At 45.9% G+C, this 17,539-nt stretch overlaps 1 protein-coding gene across 14 annotated transcripts in view; it reads left to right on the forward strand.

The window, feature by feature from the left end:
• RBFOX1 (RNA binding fox-1 homolog 1) overlaps nt 1-17,539 on the forward strand; it is a 1,671,014-nt gene that overhangs the window by 1,235,392 nt on the left and 418,083 nt on the right. The window lies entirely within an intron of this gene.

Consider the following 17,539-nt stretch of genomic DNA (forward strand, 5'->3'; position numbering starts at 1 on the left):
GATGTGAACTGGCAGAGTTGAAGGAATCCTCTTCCCTTCCCAGGATCACGGATCCTGCTCTAGGAAGAGTTAACCTGATTGTAGTCTTTTAATCTGTTTTCCCATTGACTCCCTTCAAGAGTCCCATGTGTTAAGTGTGTGTGGTTGTGGTTGACTAAACTTCCTTTACAAGTGTTCCAAGGGGCCTCGTGCTCCAAAGACCCCGCGTATTCATAAAATGTCAAGATTCTGCTTTGAACATCTGGGTAATTTGTCATCAAGTTGGTTGCCTCCAGAAAAAAAAATATTTCTTAGGCGCGTTTTCTCTTTCAAGTCTTTTGGAGAACAACCTTTTTTATTTTTCTCATTGTTTTACTATCTTAGGGCCAAACTGGTTTATCCTTTGAAATAGTGTTTTATCCCGTTTGTCATTAAGAAAGTTGTGCCAGGAAATATTTCCCAAGAGGTTATTGGTAACATATGATATGATTCATCTGCTTCTACCATTTCTGTGCCTTTGCTGTGAGTGTGTGTGTGTGTGTGTGTGTGTGTTGGGTGTGTGTGTTTTATACCAGTTACCCACCAGAAGACTCTCCTAAGGAGCTTTCTACAGATGCTAAACCTCAGCTGAATTTAATAAAATTATTAATATGAGTTGATCTTTTGCCTGCCATATTCACTTCTTTCATGTTATTTATTAATCAATTTGAGAAGCATTACCTAGCAAGTAAAATACTACAAGTGTTCAGTGTGCTCACGGTTTCTTTGTGCATGTTCCTTTTTTCTCTTTTTAAAGAATAAATTCATGTTTCTTCCTTCTAGGTTGTTAAATTGCTTTGCTTTGGGGGGCACAACTTAGGAAAGAAGGCAGTGACTTTGAATGAGAGGTTATTCTTGCCTTGCAAAGGACAAGTTATCTAGGAGAAATGCAGGGTTTTTTAGCATCAGTCAGGCAGTGTCTATGGAGGAGGGGGAGAAATATTCCTGCTCTAGAAAGGGGTGGCTCAAGGGGGATCTTGGCAGCCATCACAAATATTTAGAAGTGACCGAATCAGCATTGTGGTTCCATATGGCAGTAGATGAAGGTGGGCTGTGACATGCACCATGGAAGGCACCCTCTCCACAGTCTCTGAAAGGGCTTATAATGCTTTCTATGAAAGCACTGATAAGGTGATGCCGACGTACATCAGAATGCGGTGTGTGTATGTGTGTGTGTGTCTGTGTGTGTGCATTTTTCCTGAGTTTCACTTAATGCCTGAAGTATAGTAAGGCAGACATGTATTTTTGCCTGTCTGGTTGAGAACCAGGTTTTCCAGCCATACATTCCACCTCGCTAAAGGCTCCCTCTCAGGGTGGGAGAGCTTTATCTTCAGGTCATCTCTCCTCACCACGGCTGGCGTGATAGTCCGTGGACACATCTCATGTCATTGCTTTTATTTAGCAGTCCAGACAGTTAGCTGATGAAGGGTGTGAAAGAGTTCACTTCAGTCTCCACGAACCACTTACTGCTACCATCTATACGTCTCCTATCTGTACATCTCTACAGTGTTTTCTATCTGCTATTAATCTATAACTATCACTGCATCTCTATTTAATTTTGATGATCGGAGGGCTAAATCTGTATTTTCAAAGCTGATCAGCTGGCTGGATCGGGCCATACTGATGATAAATGACACTTTCATTGGAGACATTTTTCTTTTATTATTATTTAGAAATAAACATATTTCAGAAGTCTTGGTCATTCAGATCACCAGTTATATAAGAACATAATTAAAACATGACTCTTATTTTGGAAACATTATCATTCTGTTTTCTAAAGGCACACACTCTGATTAGGGGCCCCTGAGTCCTCCTTAAAATACATTTTCCTGGAATGAAGCTTATAATGGTGCTTCTTTCTCATCCAGTATTGAAGGAAAATGACTTCGTCATCCGTTTTCTTTGCCTTAGCCTTGACATCTCACCTCTCTTCCTAAACCCTCCCGGATTTGTTCCTAAGACAACTCATAAAAGCAAAAATCAATCTGGATACCTCAGCGTCGTGTTTACCCTGAATGACCAAGTGAAAACGACATAACCATTTTGCCACAAAAAAACAAAAAAGAAAACAAACTTGTTTATTCAGGCCACAGAAGAGGCAACTTTGGTGTTGAAATTATTTGACTTATTCCATTTCATTGATCGCTATTCCCCAATGACTCTGCTTTAGATGAGTATTTTCCTGCAGTTACAGTTTCTTTCTTTTTTCCTTTTTCTCCTCTCTTTTCACATCAGAGATGTTACTACGGTTGGGATCATGTCAAGTGGTCAATTTGGCATCTAGATCTCGAGGCCAGTGATGTCATCACATACAGATGTACCCACATTTGTATTCCTCTAGGGTGGAGCGGCGATCTTGGGGCCCTGGACCATTTTTAAGGTGGAAGGGACAGGCAGGCTTTGTAACAGTTCTGGGTTCGGGCTTACCGTCCAGGGCAAGTTTCTGCTTCAGCCTCCATTCTTGACACACTGCAGCATCTTTATCTGGTGTCTTCTTTGGTGGTGAATCTACTTCTCTCAGGTGAACTTCAAACTCACACCTCCCCAGTACAGACTCTGCCCAGCTTTCCAAAGCGGGTACCCATTTCAACAGTCTGACTTGGAGGGAAAATTCTGAATACAGATTCAGAATTTCAGGGGCTTACTACAAGCAGGGTCAAAAGAGAATACGTAGTGTTTTTCACAGAGAAATAGAAAACAACCACATACACACACATTCTTCATAACAACAACAACAACAAAAAAGAGATGCTTGATGTCCATCCTAAAGTCACAGGGCATGTGCCGAAGAGCATTGCCTGGTAAGGTATGGTAAGCATATGGACAGAACAGACAAGGTCTGTTGCCTGACTCACACTGCATGCCACATTTCCCCCAGAGCTGTTTTACACTCAGTTCTAACTCCCTGGGAGAGGATCAGTAGCATATTAACTTCATTTTCCCCTCTTCTTAAACCCCCATCTGTGTCTCCCAGTCCTGTTCTAAGAAAGCTTCTCATCTGTCAGATCCTTTTCACTGAGAACCTTTTTATCAGCTTCAATGTGAAAACAAGTCAAATGCTTAAATTCCATATTAAAAGGGAGGGACAGGGTGGTCCCCTGAAGTGGACGGTGCCACTGTCAATATCCGATCGGTCATTTTTCCCCGCTTAATGATGATCCATGTGGTTTGTTTTAAATAGTGAAGTGGTTTGTACAAAGGGTAATTCCTGGTAAATGAAGTCATTGCTCACTATGGACACCTTCAGATCGAAAGCGGTTGAACTGAAACCTGCATATCAACCCTTTCTGTCTTTAATTAGCAAGCGGATCTCAGCTCCCAGTCACCAGGAAGATGGTTCTTACACCAAGGCAGTGAGGACGGGGTTGGGGGTGGGGGGCGCTCACCCCCGTGCACCTGCCGTGGTTATAAATTTGGGACACGCTAGGGAGGCCCTAACAATGATGGCTGCGTAGAGAAGTTCAATTCTCATTCTAGTTACTTACCTCGTGCTGCTTCATCTGATGATTTATAGAGAACCAAATGGCATTTTATCACCTTCTTTCTTCTCGGCTTAATCCCGTGTTGATTTATTAGATCGTGCTGTGGATCGGAGGGAGTCAATAGTGTCAATAATGCAGAAAAGAATTAGGATAGATTATCTTCATGTCTGAATTGTTTAAGGAATTTAAGTGGCTGGAATGAGCTCATTCCCAAGCCTGGGTGGCTCTCTGATAGAACCGAGGACCTCGTGTCTCTTTGTAGAGAGATCGCATGTCATAAACTGGCTAATTAACCAATTTTCCTAGTTTCTCCGATTTTTCCAATGAAGGGGGAAAGACATAAATTATGGCGCTCTTGTCTGCCTCGTGAAAGGCCCATATCTCAGGTGGGCTGAGGTTCAGCCTCTGTCTCTTCTGTTTTTAGGGACCTGTGGTGAAGCGGGGTGGGGGAGCGCGACAGGGTTCCTTGGGCCATGTCAGCCTGGAGAATATTTCATCCAGCATTCATTCCTAAAAACCGTAAGCATCTGTCAGTCCGGAGACCCGAGTCCTGCGCTATTCGGCAGCTCTGTCTGCCATTTCGTGGCAGTTCCCCGTGTCAGAACACACACCCGGCGGCTCCTGCCTCTGCCTGAGTCCAGAAAGCCCATCCTATTAGCACTCACGCCATCTGTTTTCCTTGCAGCCGGCCCTTGAGTAATTGTCCAGTAACTGATGGACGGAGGGTAGACAATCTTTTTTTAGGGTTTTCTGATTCATTTAACCAGGCTCTCTGCCCCCAAGAGAAAACGTAATGCTTGTTTATTCATATTTGGCTGGATGAAAACAGTGTCGTTTGTCAGGCAAATAATAGTCTTCTGGAAGAGAAATTGCAGTCTTGTAAACAAAATCAGGTTGGTTCGTCGGTGCGACGCGCAGAGGAGTTTGTCCTGTGAATGAGCAGAGATGACAAAGTGTGGGTGTAATCGCCCCTTCTGTAGAGACCTTTTTGATGGACGGGGAGAGGTGTCCCAGTGTGCTGTTTAATTCACTGAAGAAAGGCAAAGAAAATTCCATTCATCAGTAAAGTTTTCCTCTTCCCCGCGCGCTGCCCCACGAGAACTTGGCAGGGCTGGGCGCTTCCTCTGGGACTGTCTATCTGATGTCGCTTGCCTGGCCTGGGCCGGTTCAGAGGGGCTGCGTCAGAGGGGGTCAGCTCTCAGGCACAATAGCCCAGGAGGGCCCTGGCCTCGGCCTTCAACCGCACTAGGCTGGGGGCAATGAGCAGACCTGCTGTGGGAAGAAACTCTTAGAGAAGGGATTTTTCAAAGGACCCCCAGTTCCATTCTTGAACCTGATATAGGCTTGGGAAAGCGCTTCTGTGGTTAGAACTTTCTGGCTCCTGAAATAGTTTGGGGAAAAAAAAGGTGTCATTGCCGTTTCTGCTCTTCCTGGCATACTGTGGTCCTGGCTGATGGATCTCGGCTGAAAAAGGGTAAAAGATGACAACTTTCTGTTATTGCCTGGGACCCTACTTCTGAGTGCTGTCTTGTTAATTTACTTTTAATATTTGTTAAAGCAAATATCATGTAAATTTTACTTGAAATATTTGTTAAGCATCAGATGGTTTAGAGGGAGCTTTTACTAGGCTTGTCCAGACCTGTTAGACTGCAGGCAACATGGTGGCAGAGACGCCTTCATTTCTGTTTTCTTCTACCCACCATGCCTAGAAGAAAGTCTGAGACATAGTAGTTGTCCAACTAAAATAAAATGTGCAGTGGATGAATGAGTGAATGCATTTGAGCCCGAGAAGCGAGAGGGGGAATGTACTTAAAGGCACAGGAGGCAGTGACTGTGCCTGCTTTTTACAGGCGTGTCCCCTTACACCTCCAATCATTCATTCTTTCATCTGTCCACGCAAAATGGTTTCCAGGCATCAAGGATGATGCAGCGCAATGGTTAGGAAAGATCTCCGCCACCCTGGAGCTGACATTCTAGTAGAAGAATAGATGGTGCAGAAGTAAGGGACTCAAGAGGTGTTCTCAGATCATGGAGAGTGATGTTCAGGAAGTGAGCAGGGTGATGGGTGAGGATCAGCGGCAGTTACTGGTTGTTGGGCTTTATCTGACGGCTGGGTCCGGGTGAGTCCCAGGAGAAAGGTGATGATTTTCCTGACCTGAGGGTAAGGGATTTGGGGATGTGTGAGTTGTTGAGAAAGGGGTTTCATGAATGAATAGAGAAGGGCAGGTCCACCTGCCTCATCTGCAAAAGAGGATGTAAGGGACCGAGGGAGACAGTAAGTGGTGGAATTGGGTCACCTACCAGTGTGATGGTCTCTGTGGATAGACTGTGGCTTCTGTTACCCTCTGGAAAGTGTTAGTTGCTCCGTCGTGTCCAACTCTTTGTGACCCGATGGACGGTAGCCCACCAGGTCCTCTGTCCGTGGGATTTCCCAGGCAAGAATACTGGGTTGCTATTTCCTTCTCCAGGGGATCGTCCCAACCCAGAGATCGAAACTGGGTCTCTTGCGTCTCCTGCATTGGCAGGATTCTTTACCGATGGCACCACCACCTGGGAAGCCTATAAGTAAAAGATGTGTGTGTGTGTGTGTATATGTGTGTGTGTGTTAGTCACTCAGTCGTGTCTGACTCTTCGTGACCCCATGGACTGTAGCCCACCAGGCTCCTTTGTCCGTAGAATTCTCCAGGCAAGAATACTGGAGTGGGTTGCCATGCCCTTCTCCAGGGGATCTTCCTGACCTGGGGATCAAACCCAGGTCTCTTGTACTATAGGCAGATTCTTTACCATCTGAACCATCAGGGAAGCCTGTTACCCACGTGGGCCACATTGAGAAAGGGAGAAAAGACAGAAATGAGTGTCCAGTGAACAAATGAGACAAAACCACTCCTGAGTTGTTCTGTGGGACACTTGGAGACAGGTTTGGAAACTGCAAGTGGAGAGAGGGTTTTGATGGAAGCCCTAAGAAGGACATTAGTTGTGGAGCTCCGAGAGTCTTGCTGGTATCTTCTGGCAAAACCTTATCCTGGTGCTTACACAGTGAGTGGGCTTGTTACATCAAAAACAATGAATGTGGCCCAGAGTTTCTCAAATGTTATTCAAGCATCCCTTTCCTAATCTTTGCCAACTCACTCATCAACAACAGTTGACATCTACTTAGTGTTCACTTATGTGTTGAATTTCAAAGTAGATTGTCCAAACCCAAAATAAACACACTAATAAATGAATCGAGACATCCCATCATATCACAGCTGTGATAGTATTTTTCCCAACAGACATTGAAATACTTGTACATTGAAGTATCTATTCATTCACATGTTCATTCATTCAGTCTCTGAGCTCCTATTAGGGGCCAGCTGATCGTCTCGATTGTTTCTAGAACAAAGCAAAGCCCCCCCCCCAACCCCATCCTCACAGAGGGTCCATTCAGTTGTCCATCCGGGTGCCATCTTTGAACCATTGGTGCAGTGCCATGCTTTGGTTAACACTGCCTTGGTCCATTGGCTCTCCGAGGAATCCCCTTCCACGCCTTGCCTGGAATGGTGCATTTCTCCCGACCCAGTTTGCAGAAAGCAAAATTCTAGTTTTCTTTGCGTCACCTCTTGTCCTCTTTGCCAGAGCAGTAGTCAGAGTCCACAGTAGAGGAAAACAGCCATGTATTTAACACCTCTGTGCTATCCTCTGTGCTCAGTCATGTCTGACTCTTGCAACCCCATGGACTGTAGCATGCCAGGCTCCTCTGTCCATCGGGTTTCCTAGGCAAGAATACTGGAGTGGGTTGTCACTTCCTTCTCCAGGGATCTTCCCAACCCGGGGATCAAACCCAATTCTCTTGTATCTCCTGCATTGGCAAGTGGATTCTTTACCACTGCACCACCTGGGACGCCCATATTTAACGTCTACAGCCGTATATTTAACACAGGGGGCTTTGAGTTGATGGGACTGGGCAGAAGGTGGTGCTCTGGTCTCTGACACTCTACCAGGTTCCCAGGTGAGGAAAAGCCTCGCCCTCTTTTCATCCTATTCTTTATGTTGTAGTTAAACACACACAGAATCAAAATTAGGAACTGGAGCCAGATTAAAAAAAAAAAAAGCATTCAGAAGGTGAGTGTGTGTTCCTAGGGATGTAATGACTTTTTCTTTTTTTTATCTTTGCAGCCGTGGAACAAAGTACAGGCAACCATAGGATTTCAGAGCCTCAGATTTCCCAGCCCTGATGAGTAAATGCACAAAAGGTTCAGTCTTAATGAGCCTTTTCTTTTTCGACATCTGATGTTTGCCTGGGACTCACCTCGAGGACTACATCCTCCTGATAGAAAATAACAGTGAATATCCCAGCTCTTCCTTTAGATGGTTCTGCTTTCTCCAGGCATGGGGCGAGCTCTGCTCTTAGGCAGGAGTGAGAGCTGAGAGGTACCCCCTCCCCAATGGATGGGTCCTCATCTCTCATAGTGAACAGCATTGGCTTCAAAGAAGCAGAAGGAATGATGGGGTGGACATGTCGCAGTCTCCAAGTGCCCATCTCAAGATCTTCCCAAAATTCAGTTGAGGAACCAACATTATTTTAGAACCAGTTGGTGTCAGCTCTTTTGCAAAGCCTACTTTGAAAGAACTGGTGTCTCCGGAGCAGTATGTAGGACAGAAGTGGTGAGCGGAAGGCTTATCCCAGCTCTGTTACTCAATTAGCTGATCCAACTGGATCGAGCAAGTTGCTTAACGTGATTCAGGGGCTTTAATTGCCTTCTGTGAAAAAAAAATAGGGGTAAGAATAACTATTTCATACTGTTCTTTGCAAGATTAAGGCTAATCCTTAGCGCAGCGTCTGGGACAGGGTGAGCGGCCAATGGGTGTTTATTAAAAAGTGAATGAAAGAATGAATGAATACCTGTGTTAAAAGAAGTAGCATCTGTTTATCGAACATCATTTTTTTATTTTCCGCCTCTCCCAAATCAACATGATACCTGCCCCCATGGCTTGCCGAGGACACACACGAGGCATATGGGGGTTCGGGGTCTCTCTCGGGTCTCTTGGTTCCTCCTACCTGTCCTGGCTCTCTTCCCCCTTCTCCTCCCGACCCCTGTAGGTCCTGCTGGTGGCTTGTGAAGTGGCTGCACAATTCAATTAATGCTCTGTGACAGGAGGAGGGGAAATAAAAATCGTCTTGCTCTTGTCAGTAACAAAGTTATTTACTTTCAAAAGCTGACAGAGTCACACTGAAGGGGCCTCACTTATTTCTATTCAGAATGTCATTGTTCTGGATGCCCGAGACCTGAGCCTCCCTTTCAAGTTCATTCCCGTAAGCTTTCCTTGTGTGGGAGCCGGCTAAAGTGAAGATGGTCACCGGGAGAGTCCAGGGGAGTCCCTCCAGGGCTTGGTGATGGCTGGGTCCTTGACGGATGCCTGGGTAGATGCCCCAGTCTGGGGATGGATGGTCCAGCTGACACGTGCATTTGTAGATCCTGGAGCTGTCCTGCCAGAGGGCATGTGTGTCATTGTGTCCTCTTTGTTGTCATTTGGCCGCTCAGTCTTGTCTGACTCTTTGTGACCCCATGGACGGCAGCACACCTGGCTTCCCTGTCCTTCTCTGTCTCTTGGGGTTTGCTCAAACTAATGTCCATTGAGTCAATGATGCTGTCTTGACTGAGGATCGATATCCAACTATCTCATCCTCTGTCGCCTTCTTCTCCTCCTGCCTTCAATCTTTTCCAACATTAGGGTCTTCTCTAATGAGTCAACTCTTCGCATCAGGTGGCCAAAGGATTGAAGCTTCAGCTTCAGGATCAGTCCTTCCAATGGATATTCAGGGTTGATTTCCTTTAGGATTGGCTGGCTGGATCTCCTTGTAGTCCAAGGAACTCTTAAGAGTCTTCTCCAACACCACAATTTGAAAGTATAAATTCTATGGCGCTCAGCCTTCTTTATGATCCAACTCTCACATCCATACATGACTACTGAAAAAATCATAGCTCTGATTATACGGACCTTTGTTGTCAAAGTGATGTCTCTGAGTTTTAATATGCTGTCTAGGTTTGTCATAGCTTTTCTTCCAAAGGAGCAAGTGTCTTTTAATTTTGTGATTGCAGTCACTGTCCACAGTGATTTTGGAGCCGAAGAAAAGAAAATCTGTCTCTGTTTCCACTTTTCCCCCATCTATTTGCCATAAAGTGATGGGACTGGATGCCATGATCTTAGTTTTCTGAATGCTGTTTTAAGCCAGCTTTTTACTCTCCTCTTTCACCTTCACAAGAGGCTCTTTAGTTCCTCTTCACTTTTTGTCGTTAGAGTCATATCATCTGCATATCTGAGATTGTTGATATTTCTCCTGGCAGTGAATTCCAGCCTGTGATTCACACAACCCATCATTTCACATGAGGTACTCTGCATATAAGTTAAATAAACAAGGTGACAATATACAGTCTTGTCTTCTCCTTTCCCAATTTTGGACCAATCAGTTGTTCCATGTCAGGTTCTAATTGTTACTTTTTGACCTCCATACAGGCTTCTCAGGAGATAGGTAAGATAGTCTGGTATTCCCATTTCTTTCAGAATTTTTCAGTTTTTCGTGATCCACACAGTCAAAGGCTTTAGCATAGTCAGTGAAGCACAAGTGATGTTTTTTTCCGGAATCCCCTTGCTATTTCTATGATCCAACGGATGTTGGCAATTTGATCTCTGTTTCCTCTGCCTTTTCTAAATCCAACTTGTACATCTGGAAGTTCTCGGTTCACATACTTTGAAGCCTAGCTTGAAGGATTTTGAGCATAACCTTGGTAGCATGTGAAATGAGTGCAATTGTACTGTAGTTTGAACATTCTTTGGCATTGCCTTTCTTTGGGATTGGAATGAAAACTGACCTTTTCCAGTCCTGTGGCCCCTGCTGAGTTTTCCAAATTTGCTGACATATTAGGTGCTGCACTCTAATAGCATCATCTTTTAGGATTTTAAGTAGCTCAGCTGGAATTCCATCACCTCCACTAGCTTTGTTCATAGTAATGCTTCCTAAGGCCCACTTGACTTTGCACTTCAGGATGTCTGAGTTTAGGTGAGTGACCACACCATCGTGGTTATCCAGTCATTAAGACCATTTTTTCTTTTTACAGTTCTGTGTATTCTTGCCATCTCTTCTTAATCTCTCCTGCTTCTGTTAAGTCCATACCGTTTCTGTCCCTTATTTTGCCCATCTTTGCATGGAATGTTCCTTTGCTTTCTCCAGTGTTCTTGAACAGATCTCTAGTCTTTCCCATCATGCGTCCTGTTTGTTCTGAAGCAAAAGGACAGAGCTTCGGGGTTCCCCGCCTCACACCCCTCTCATATGAACCACTCCTGGAATTTCTGGAAATGCAAAAGCACCTCGTGTAAAAGGCTGGGCTTTGGGTTTATCGATCGTCTCTACTTAAACCTTCTGACAGGTTCTCTCATCCAAATAATCTGTGTAAAGCTTTTTCGCTTCCTTCCTTCTGCCTCACCATCCCCCTCCCAAACCCCCAAGTGTTAGCACTGAACAGCCAAGTGGAAAAGTCCTTCTTTTCAGGGCGCAATGGCACAACCTTCCACTAGGGGTCTCCGTTTAGAACAGCACGGTACTCGGGGATTCTTGAGAACTCTGCTTTTTTCAGTCTCCTTTCTGTTCCATTCAAAAAGTGAGACTCCTCTACAAGCTGGAGATGCGGCTTGTTAGGTCTTGTGGGTAAGCAGAGCATCCAGCCGGTTTCAGTGCGGAGGATGATGATGAAAAAATAATAAAAAATAATGAAATAATAACTTTTCTGTGCTTCATGACAAGCACGTGAAACTCTCTTTTACATGGATTATGTCTTTTAATCCCCACAAAAGGCCTCCAGAGGGATTGATAGGAATATGAAATCTTTTTTCTTTCTTTTTTTATTTTTAAGATGGGAGGCCTAGATGGAAGTGTGTGTGTGTGTGTGTGTGTGTGTGTGTGTGTGCACGCGCGTGCGCGCTTTAGCGCCCATACTTAAAACCAGGCTGGCTCTCTCCAGGGACTTCCCAGGTTGTTCAGAAGGTTAAGAATCTGCCCGCAGCGTGGGAGACCTGGGTTCGATCTCTGGGTCGGAAAGATCCCCTGGAGGAGGCCATGGCAACCCACTGCAGTATTCTTGCCTGGAGAATCCCCATGGACAGAGGAGGCTGGAGGGCTCCAGTCCATAGGGTTGCAAAGAATCAGACACGACTGAGCAACTAACACACGCGCCACACACACACACACTCATACACACACACACAAGTCTCCCTCCAGAACCAGGCTTCTGAGCTCTGGGGTTTGTGCTCGCCCCTTGAGCACCCGCTTGCCCTGCAGGGCGCGGCCCCGCCTGATATACATCCACTTCAGTTAGGCCATCCCTCTGCACCTAACCATGCCCTTGTTTCTTTTTCCTTTCCAAGGCAAAATGTGTCAAAAAGGGAAAGAGTCTGGAGATATCTCGACTCGGAAGCTGTTTGCCATTTTAAGTCGTTCTGATGATGGTTGAAAGCGCAGCACACGGGAGGCTGTGAGGCGGGGTGGGGGTGAGCCGGGGAGCGGGCGAGCCGCGGAGGGGGAGCGGATGGCATGCCCGGGGAGAAGAGCGGCCTGCCTGTCCCGACGCCAGCTCTCATCCCCAGATCCCCCTGTGCTGAGGAGCTCTCCAACCAACGCAGGAAATGCAGTCACTGCCCGCACCATATTAATGATTTATACACCCCAAGCCACTGCTTTTGTTCACGTGCGGCCCGGTCCTGTTAATAAAGGAATTTCTGGGGGTGGGATCCGGGCTCACCAGGCTGTTTTCCTCAACGCAGTGGAGACTGCTTTATCAATCAGAAGAATTTAGTGCTTTACAACCTTCCCGAGCTTCTGACTCTGTGTGTGAGCGTGTGTGTGTGTGTGTGTGTGTGAGCGTGTGTGTGAGCGTGTGTGTGGGTGGGGGTGTGTGTGTGAGCGTGTGTGTGTGAGTGTGTGAGCGTGTGTGTGCGCATGTGTGTGCGCGCGCATGTGTGTGTGGGTGTGTGAGCGTGTGGGGGGTGTGTGTGTGAGCGTGTGGGTATGTGAGTGTATGTGTGTGAGTGTGTGAGCGTGTATGTGTGTGTGAGAGCATGTATGTGTGTGCGTGAGTGTGTATGTGTGTGTGTGTGAGCGTGTGTGTGTGTGTGTGTGTGGTGTGGGTTTAATCAGACGCCACCCCGGGGCGTCTCCACTGCCTTCCTATAAAGAATGGACGAAGGAGGGGTGCCATCTGTCTCAGGTGTCTCAGGGTTGACGCGTTTGTTTCACAGGGGTGTCACGGCCCTATTTGTTTACCATTTGGTGTTCATGCTTTATGGTGTTGTCTGTGAAAATGGGCTGACACCGTTTTATTAGCATAAAGAGATGCAGACCACACTAGAACCACCCGCTTCCTTCATGCCATCAAAGATGACAGACCAGGGAGATGGCGAGTGTGCTAAAGACAGAATCCTCCTTCACTGCAAGTCAATAGGACAACGTGTGTTCTTTAAACAATAGGATTTTTAGGCTTTACTTCTTTTTCCTTAAATTATTCACAGAAAAAGGACTTGGCTTCATTTTAAACCTGAGGGAGGATATTTCTTTTCTGAATTGAGAATTCTGGATCTTGGAAACTTTCTCCTCTCTAGTGAGCCACAAAAAGCGAATTTTAATCCCTCATCCCCCCCCCTTTTTTTTTTGGTTCCTAATTAAAGGGGAAAAATGATATAGTCACATGGTGTATTTACCACCCTCCCTTCCTTTTTCAAGGTATCCACAGAGAAAAGTCCTGAATTTCTGGGGGGAGGGGGTAGAGAGGATATTGCACATGTGTTCTCTTCATTGTATTGTTCATTTCATTTTGCATGTGGTTTTATTTCTCCCCCTATATAACTGATTGATGACAACTAACAGAGATCTGAGTAGGAGTTTGAGGGGAAAACAGAATATTTAGAAAATTAGGATCATACTTTACATATGCTATCCAACAGGCTTCTTTTCACCATAAGACGAAAGTTTGATTTTATAGAAATGAGCCTGACTTTAAAAAAAAAAAAAAAGAGATGTAAGGCTTTTAGGAAATAAACATGTCAGTTTAGTAGATTCCCTAAATAATGCATGAAAGATTGAATGCAGAGACAAATGAATAAAGCTGCAACCAACCCCCACTCAAACCGGGGCTTTAATTTCTTTCAGAGATGTGAACGTTTTGGCTAACTGGTTCTTTTTCACATTTAGGCTTATGAGAAAATGAAAAATGTTTTTTGAAACTGTCCAGGGTCTTAGTCAGCAGTCATGAAATGGAAACAAATATTCAATTGCAAAGACTACCTTTCCCAGTCTCATCGTCTTGAAAAGTGGAGAACAGAGTGTACATATTTACATAAGTAAATAAAGGACGGCACAGCCGCTTGCCATCACAGGAAATATGATACAGCATTTTGGACTGAGAAAGCAGGTGTCCAGCGCACACAACTTCCATTCATATTGTACTGATTTTTGCGTTTGTGTTTGTCCTCCATTCTATGCATTCGTTGAGTGTCTCATTGTCTTTAATTATGTCTACGAGGCACAAGACAGCAGTCAACATCTGCTCCATTGTTTACTTGGTTTACATATAGCTTTGATGGGTTATTAAACAATCTATTTTTCAAACCGAAAACAGAGACACCAGCCGAACCCGTATTATGGCATTTTGTAAAGACCCATTATGCAATTAGCACTTGGGATTTGTGCAAAGCTGGTGATTCACCCAAACAAACAGTCCTTTATTCTGATAGCTTTTCTTGGCTTTGTGGAAATTGTCCATTCCCCCCGCCCCAAAAGTCAAATCACATTTCCTCCTTAATCATGTAGCATGCCAAGAAGATGATATATAAGAGATGTGTTCATATAAGAGGTGGATCCTTCACTTTTTATATCAGAAAAAGAACAACTCTCCAAAATAATGATGTCTTTAATTCAAGCCAGCAATTACTATATTACATAAGACAACTCTTGCCTGACACGTGAGACAGACTTTTGAAAGTTTATCCCAGACTCTTGGAGAAGACTGGCCATTTGTAAACTGTTCCTCACACTTCATAATCTATTGCTGAGACTCTACCGAGTCATCTACAGCAAAGCGTGTGACACCCATGATGACTGGCTCAGGCCTCATTCTCTCACTTAAGTAATTGGTTAATAATTAATTCAATCGCTCACTCATTCAACAAATGTTTACTTAGCCTCTGGTCTGCCTCAGAAATGAGGTCAGTCCCTAAAGAGACACAGGAAAGAAAAACCAACATCATTTTTCCGTCATGGAGCTCACTGTGTGTTGAGGTTAGTGATCACTTTGTACATCAGTATTCCAAGTGGTGGTCCATGGTCAGAAAGAAGGGTCCACAGAAAAGAATGGGGCTGGATTCAGAGGTGAAGAGTGTTCTCTCTAAGGAAGATGGCATTGACACTGAGACCAAGTAGGAAGTGGACGAGAGGTGGGTGGGGAGACCAGGCACGCAGAGTGTGTGCCCCCAGCCTGGGTGATCTCAGGGGAGGCTGAGACAGGCAAGGGAGCCTGCAGGATAATGAGTTAGGGCGGAAGAGACAGACAGGGGCCAGAAGCCACAGGGGTTTAGAAGCATCCATGTGGGGGTGGATTTTAATCCAAGAGAAATACAAAGAAAAAAAAAAAAGACGAACGCAGAGGCCTTTTTAAAAAATTTACCTCTAATTGGAGGATAATAGCTTTACAATGTTGTGTTGGTTTCTGCCCGACAACAGCATGAATCAGCCGTAAATGTGTACATATCCCCTCTCTCTTGAGCTTCCCACCCACCCGTCTAGGTCATCACAGGGCACTGGGCTGAGCTCCTTTGGCTAGACAGAAGCTTCCCACTAGATATCTGTTTTGCATATGGTAATGGATATGTTTCAGTGCTACTGTCTGAATTTGTCTCACCCTCTCCTTCCCCACAGAGGGTCTTCAAGCAGGGGGCAAGGATGATTGAATTTAGCCTTTAAAAAGACCAGTTGGGCTATTCTGTGGAGTCAAGACTGGCAGGGGAGGAGATTGAAAGCAGAGACTCAGGTAGGAAGCTGCTGCAATATTTCAGAGGCAAGATGACGGTCCCTGGGAGTTGATACAAGAGACGGACAGGAGGGAAAAGTTTGAAAAATAAGCCTGATATTCCCTGTGACATTCTCCACCCTCCACTGCAGGTATTCAGCCACAGGCGAACACTGTAATATCCTGCAGGTCGGGGCATCTGAGAGCTGGGGGAGGATGGTAATATCTCAGGAGGCACCACCCTGGAATATAGGGGGCTTCACCAAAGAGAGTTACAAGCCAGTTCCAGCCTGTGCTCCCTGGAGTCTACTTGGCCAGGGCTCTGAATCTCAATGGCTGGTCCTGCACCTGGTTTGGTAGCAGTTATCACACAGGATGGCACCCACATTGAACGTGTGACCTCTCCCCTCTTAGCAGCAGATTTCTGAAATACTGAGTGAGGAGTGGAGAGCTAGTTGGATGAAATGTCTCAGGAGCAATGCCTCCATCCCCCGCGTCTGGTCAGGGGAGCTCGGGAGTTAGATGCATTCTTGTTGGTGTCCGGCAGAAGTGGCTCTGAATCTTTAAAACATTATGAATCTTATGGACCTCTGACCAGCTAAGTGGGCCTGTCGCTTAACCTCTCTGGAGCTTCGTTTCTACATTTGTGAAGTAGAGGTAATAGCGGGACTGGTAACGTGGGGTTGTCATGATCCTGGCATGAGGTGATTCGTATAGCACCCAAAACAGCCCCTGGCAAAGGAGAGCTCAGGAATGATTTTACTGGTGGTGGTGGTGGTGATGGTGATGGTGCTGGTCCTGATGGTGGTGATGGAGGTGGTGGTGGTGATGGTGATGGTGGTGCTGGTCCCGATGGTGGTGATGGAGGTGGTGATGCTGGGAGTGATAACAGTGATGGAGGTGGTGATGCTGATGCTGATGCTGGTCGTGATAGTGTTCATGGTGGTGATGGTGATGGTGGTGGTTCTGATGCTGGTCCTGATGGTGGTGATGGAGGTGGTGGTGGTGACGGTGGTGCTGGGTCTGATGCTGGTCGTGATGACAGTGATGGAGGTGGTGATGGTGATGGTGGTGCTGATGCTGGTCCTGATGGTGGTGATGGAGGTGGTGATGATGCTGCTGCTGCTGATGCTGGTCGTGATGACAGTGATGGAGGTGGTGATGGTGATGGTGGTGCTGATGCTGGTCCTGATGGTGGTGATGGAGGTGGTGATGATGCTGCTGATGCTGATGCTGGTCCTGATGGTGGTGATGGAGGTGGTGATGGTGATGGTGGTGCTGATGCTGGTCCTGATGGTGGTGATGGAGGTGGTGATGATGCTGCTGATGCTGATGCTGGTCCTGATGGTGGTGATGGAGGTGGTGATGGTGATGGTGGTGATGATGCTGGTCCTGACAGTGGTGATGGAGGTGGTGATGATGCTGCTGATGCTGATGCTGGTCGTGATGACAGTGATGGAGGTGGTGATGGTGATGGTGGTGCTGGTCCTGATGGTGGTGATGGAGGTGGTGGTGCTGGGTCTGATGCTGGTCGTGATGACAGTGATGGAGGTGGTGATGGTGGTGATGGTGGTACCGGCTCTGATGCTGCTAGTGATAGCAGTGGAGGAACTGGTGGTGATGGTGGTGTAGTGGGGGGAGTGGGATGCTCTGGCTGATGATGGTGGTCGTGTTGATGGTGGTGAAGGCGCTGGTGCTGGTGGTGACAACAGAGACGGCAATGATGCTGATGTTTGGTGCTGGTGGTGATGCTGACGAGAACGCAGTCTAGTAGAATGGTTGCAGAGCACTTGGATTTAAATCAGGTCCAAATCTGCCCCTTGAAATCTCGTGTGCCCACTGGCAAGTTACCTTTCTTTGTTTCAGTTTTCTCATCTATAAATCGGGGATGATGATATGCACTGCGGTCACTACAATGACAAAAGGAATTCATATTTGTTTTAAAAAGTACAACATTTATTCTAATAAACAAACTCTTCAATGAGCATTGAGTGTTTGATAAAGAAC

Source organism: Cervus elaphus, chromosome 10 (assembly GCF_910594005.1).
Source record: "Cervus elaphus chromosome 10, mCerEla1.1, whole genome shotgun sequence".
Lineage (NCBI taxonomy): Eukaryota > Metazoa > Chordata > Mammalia > Artiodactyla > Cervidae > Cervus > Cervus elaphus.